The sequence below is a fragment of the Lactuca saligna genome, chromosome 4 (genome assembly GCF_052625555.1).
Source record: "Lactuca saligna cultivar CGN05327 chromosome 4, ASM5262555v1, whole genome shotgun sequence".
NCBI classification, from domain to species: domain Eukaryota; kingdom Viridiplantae; phylum Streptophyta; class Magnoliopsida; order Asterales; family Asteraceae; genus Lactuca; species Lactuca saligna.
Genome location: NC_136420.1, coordinates 223583953 through 223589629, shown reverse-complemented (window position 1 = coordinate 223589629; position 5677 = coordinate 223583953). Strand labels below are relative to the sequence as shown.

At 40.1% G+C, this 5677-nt stretch overlaps 1 long non-coding RNA gene and 1 pseudogene across 2 annotated transcripts; one reads left to right on the top strand and one right to left on the bottom strand.

Annotated features, from left to right (window-relative positions):
- Positions 1-212: 212 nt before the first annotated feature.
- LOC145039026 (uncharacterized) lies at positions 213-1903 on the bottom strand. Of its 2 annotated transcripts, none has more exons than XR_013679691.1 (3): positions 917-1903; positions 503-801; positions 213-426 (listed from the first exon to the last, which is right to left on the bottom strand). It is a non-coding gene; the product is annotated as an uncharacterized LOC145039026 (long non-coding RNA). The 2 variants fall into 2 exon arrangements; XR_013679693.1 differs by having other exon boundaries at positions 503-595.
- Positions 1904-2589: 686 nt separating this feature from the next.
- LOC145043350 (F-box protein At1g47056 pseudogene) lies at positions 2590-4467 on the top strand (annotated as a pseudogene).
- Positions 4468-5677: the final 1210 nt, after the last annotated feature.

Sequence of the window (5677 nt, the reverse complement as noted above, 5' to 3'; positions counted from 1 at the left end):
AGATTTTTCTAGGAGTTTTCAAACATATACAAACATTGAAATTAAATACTTATGAACTCACCAACTTAATTGTTGACGCTCTTTCAAAACTACTTGTATTTCTTAGGGATTCAATAATACAGGTAAACATCAGCTTTTGGAGAAGTGATGTTAAGGCGTTAGTTTAAAACTCATTTTTTCATCAAATTGTAATTTGATTTGAAGCAAGTATCATTCAACAATGTAACTTTTCAATTATATATATGATGGTTGTTTTACTTTATTTACTATGTATTCAACTGTTACGATACTACATGAAGTCAACCGCCCTCGAACGATTCCACCGTTCTGGTTTAGGGGCGTTACAAAAATAAATGGTGTCACTGCCACTGCCACTGCCACCGTATCATTCTTGTTTGAAGTGCATCTTTTCACTTTATTGCTAATCTGACAACAAAAAACGTTATGTTGTTTAATATGTTGTGTATTTTCTTAAAATTTGATAGAAATATCAAATATGTACTTGAATTGTAATGTCATCTGTGGCCTTTATGTTGGAATGATTAATAAACTCAAGCATTTGACATGATGCCTCAGCAATATCCATTCCATAATCCTAACAAAATGTAAAAAACAAATATGTGAAAAGTCAAGAATCATGAAAAATATAAAAAACAAATATATGAAAAGTCAGCAATATCCATTCCATTCCTATGGTCTGGTGATGGGTTCCAGGGAGGAGCAGCAATTAGGGCTGTTTTACAAAGAGGGCAACTACATGAGCCGACTCACTAACAAATTGTTTGCAACTTCAAATGAGACCTGTTTATTGTTCATTGGTTGTCATATGTCAAGCTTATATGATCTAGTAATATATATTCAAGAAGATGGGTTAGTTTGTTTGTTGATTTTTGAAGTAAAGTATAAAATTTGATACCTTGTTGCCCAATCCTTGGGTAGCATCCACAACATTGGCCTTCCTGGCTTGTATAAGGCCGTTTATCCTTAAATTTCATCTGTGCCTATAAATCAATTGAAACACAATTTCAGTCAGAAATCTGTATTGTAAATTTGTATACACAAGAAATTAAGCATATGATCAATCAAAGTAGCGGTCGATGGAGGTCCATGCTTCGAGATTTCCAATAGTAGTAGATGTGATTTGATTGAAGCAGTGCCCCTGGCATACCCCTGCTACAGAACCCTTCCATTCCTTACTCCAAATAACACCACCACCACCACTTCCGCCTGCTGATTGCTTTAGGATGGAGAAGCGGTAAAGAAGTAGAAGAGAAGTCGTGGAAATAGAACGCTTTCCGGTTGTAGTTGTCGATTGTAGTCACAGTATGTCGTAAAACTCTAGCGTCGAAGTTAGGGTCATCCGCTAACGATGGCGAAGAAGTGTCTCTAGTAGAGCGTTTGACAAACGGAGGCTTCCAGCACCAAGAGACAAGTACCGATTTTGTGATTAAGAAGTCGACACATGCACTCGTCGATCTCCGAATACCACTGATTGTCAGTTTTCATGGGTATTTGGGAATACCTATTTGATCGGTTGCAAATATGAAGACCTGGATCTTCAATTACAGACGAAGGTACGACGACGATGGTTCGCCGTCTTCTTCTCCATCGGTGTGAAATAATAGAGGCAGACATCTCACAAGAGAAGAAAACAGACCAGAAACATGAAACCCAAAAAATCTCTCCAACCTTTCCAAATCGGAGCTTCAAAGTGGAATACGGCGCAGGAAATCGGTTGATTAAGGGAGCCATTGTTGGTGGAATATACAGAGAGACATGTATCTCTGAAAAAGAAGACATGTATCTTTGAAAGCGGTAGAAAACAACAAACAACGCCACACGTTATCAAGTAGCGTTACCAAGAACAGGTTAAACCAAAAAAAAAAAATTAAAAAGAAAAAAGAGAAATCGATCAAATTAGAACAATATACTTATGTAAGGGAACTTGAAATTTAAATTTTTTTTTGATCCAATCAGAACAATATATTGTACATAAGGGAAATTGAAATTATAATAATAATAATAATAAACTAAAAAAAAAAAAATGAGAAAAAAAAAGACAAAAATTCAAATGAAAGGTTGGAATTGGAAAAAAGAAAAAGTACTTATAGAAAACTCCTATAAAAATTGTTATTCGATATCGGAAAATAACAAATTAAAATTAAGATATAAAGGTAAAGTAGTTAATTAATTATTTATTTTTATAAATGTTAATGATATTTATATATAATGATAATTTTTTTTTATAAACAAATATGATTTTGAAAAAACATTAAAAAAAACATAGAATAAGCCAAATTTATGCACATTCTTTCTTTCTTTCTTTTTTCTTTTAATTATGTTTTTTCAAAATCATAATCATTCCACCATGGCACTATGTTCCGTCACACCATGACACTCTCCTGAAGACCATATGAGCAGTCAAAGGTCCCATAAACGCTGAGCTATGTTCCAATGCGGTCGCCTTCACAAGTTTTATCTTGCTCCTTCTTCGATCATACATCCTAACCACTCAACAGTAAACGTCATCATAGTTATCTGCCACGTAAATCGAAGTAGTAAAATAAGGTTTTAAAATCCGTGTTTGAATCACATTTTCAAGTCCATTTTCCATCGCTTTTTGATAAAAAGCATCATCCAATTCAAATGTACAATAATAGTGTGAGCAGTGATTTGCTGCCGCCGACGGAGACAATTGCCCTGACATAGACGCCGTCTCCGCCGTGGATGGGCCAGTCACACTCAATTACAACCGGAATTGCTAATCGCCGAAAAGATAACGTCGTCGATCACAGTTGCAGATCGATGGCGATAGCGCCTAAAGATCCCAAGGAACTTCGTTCGTTTTTAACGGAGGAAAAGGTTCAGGAGGAAGAATGTGATTCCGGAGATATATCAATTCTTCCAGACGCGTGTCTGGCTTGCATTTTCCAGTTACTCGGATCCGGCGATCGGAAGCAATGTTCACTCGTTTGCCGGCGGTGGCTTGAAATCGAGGGACAGAGTCGTCACCGTCTCTCTCTCAACGCTGAATCGGAACTAATTTCCGTCGTTCCGTCTCTCTTCTCTCGATTTGACTCCGTCACGAAACTCTCCCTCAAATGTGACCGTAGATCCGTGAGCATCGGTGACGAAGGGCTAATTTTAATCTCTCAACGTTGCCAAAACCTTACGCGCCTCAAACTCCGATCATGCCGACAATTAACGGACTTAGGGATGATCAGTTTTGCGAAGAACTGCAAAGGTTTGAAGAGGCTTTCATGTGGATCTTGCACTTTCGGTGCTAAAGGAATGAACGCTATCCTCGATAACTGCTCGGCTCTAGAAGAATTATCGGTGAAGCGATTACGTGGCATCAGTGACGGAGCGGGAGCGGCAGCAGCAGCGGCAGCGGAACCAATTGGACCTGGTTTATCCGCATCATCTCTTAAACTCATCTGCTTGAAGGATCTCTACAATGCACAGTGTTTTGGACCACTGATAATGGGGGCGAAAAATCTCACAACGCTAAAGCTGTTTAGGTGTTCCGGAGATTGGGATAAACTACTGGAGCTTGTTACTGATCACGTCGAGGGATTGATCGAAGTCCATCTGGAAAGGCTACAGGTGAGTGATGCTGGGCTCACAGCCCTTTCCCGTTGTCAAAACCTGCAAATCTTGCACATCTTGAAAACACCAGATTGTTCAAATTTAGGGTTAATTTCTGTTGCTGAGAACTGTAAGCTTTTGAGGAAGCTTCACATCGATGGCTGGAAAACCAACAGAATAAACGATGAAGGGTTGATTGGCGTCTCCAAACACTGCCCTAACCTTCAAGAGCTAGTGCTTATCGGTGTTAATTCTACTCGTATCAGTCTAGAACTCCTAGCTACAAATTGCCAGAAGTTAGAGCGATTAGCATTATGTGGGAGTGAAACAATTGGGGATGCTGAGATTTCCTGCATAGCTGAGAAATGCACAGCTTTGAAGAAGCTCTGCATCAAGAGTTGCCCTGTTTCTGATCATGGAATGGAAGCACTTGCAGGTGGGTGCCCTAATTTGGTAAAAGTTAAGGTAAAGAAGTGTCGTGGAGTAACCGGTGATGGTGCTGGGTGGTTGAGGGCTAGTCGGGAGTCACTGGCTGTCAATTTGGACACCACCGAAGTTGAAAGCCAGGATGCCGCCAGTGATGGAGCGGTGGAGAACCCTCCTGCCGCCAGCGAAAGTGGTGGCGCCAGTTCTAGCAATACCACTACTAGATCAACATCATTCAAAGCTAGATTAGGGTTTATTGCTGGGAAAACCTTGAGGAAGTGGTCAAGTTTCAATGGTGGCTCTCGGAGTCAATGATTGGAAATTTTCTGGTTTGCATTATAATTCTTGTTTGACTTTTTGATTTTGTGCTTGTTTTGTGCATTTAGTCTTCATGCATTCGAAAATCAGTCTGCATTTATGGCTTTTGTTTTTATGAAGCTTGTTATTTACTTATTTATGCATTCTAATATTTGAAATTTTCATGATCGAAATTAGAGGAAACAAGATTTCATACATGGTTTGAAATTAAGATCAATAAATTGAAAACAAGTTTTCATTAAAAAAAAAAAAGGTAAATCGGATGTTGTTTATCCTCTAAACAGGGCTTATTAAGCTCAATGATACAGACACCAAAAAGGATATTTTGGATGAATACAAGATATATAAAGACTCTCATTGCTTTGTTTATTATTACATTTAGCTTTCATTTCTTTCAATTACTTCAAATAAATCTACACAGTTATAGTAATTTGACCCAAATATTGAACAATTTATTTCAAAGTTGAAAAATACAATGTTATAATTGGATAAGTTATTCAAAAGTATAAAGCTCATGTAATAGAAGCAATGAAAATAGAGATGCTATAATGCACAAATAAATAAAAGTACTCTGCTTTTTCTTGCATTTATCACAATGAGAGTTTAGTACTGTGGTGGTGGTGGTGGATACACTCCGATGGAAGGAGGTGGTGGCCAGACCCCTGAATTTGCTGGTGGTGCCGACTGTTGAGGGTAGCCTTGTGGTGCTGGATATGTCGACTGTGGTTGATACGTGGCGGCTTGTGGTGGTGGATACGTGGATGTCTGTGGTGGATACGTGGCTGTTGATGGTGGTGGGTACGTTGTCTGTGGTGGATATGTGGCGGCTGAGGGTGGGTATGTGGCGGTGGCATTTTGGTAATTAGGAAAAGGGGATGAAGTAGGAGGATAAGTTGAGTTACCGGAAGTTGGAGGGTATGTTCCGGGAAAATTGTTTGATCCGGTAGGAGGGTAAGCAGAATTTGGAGGGTAAGATGGTAAAAGTGAAGCCATAGGGTTTGAATTCGGAGGGTAAGATGGGAAAGGGGAAGATCCAGACATACCAGGAGGCGCTGTAGGATAGCCAGATGGTGCGTTTGTATAGTTCGCCGGAGGTGCACTAGGGTAGTGGGTTGCCGGACCTGGTGGTGGCACAGCCGGGTAAGGGGCGGCTGCTTGTTGTTGCATGCCGCCGTAAGGGGAAGCTGGCATGGGGTTGTAAGGGGTGGCTGTTGGCTGTGGCATGGCGGAGTAATGGGAGGATTGGACAGTGGAAAGGGCGGCGCCAGGTGTTGCATATGCCTGTGCAGGTGGAGCGTATCTAGATGAGTCCATGGCGGCGGCGGTGGAGGAGGAGGAGGAGGAA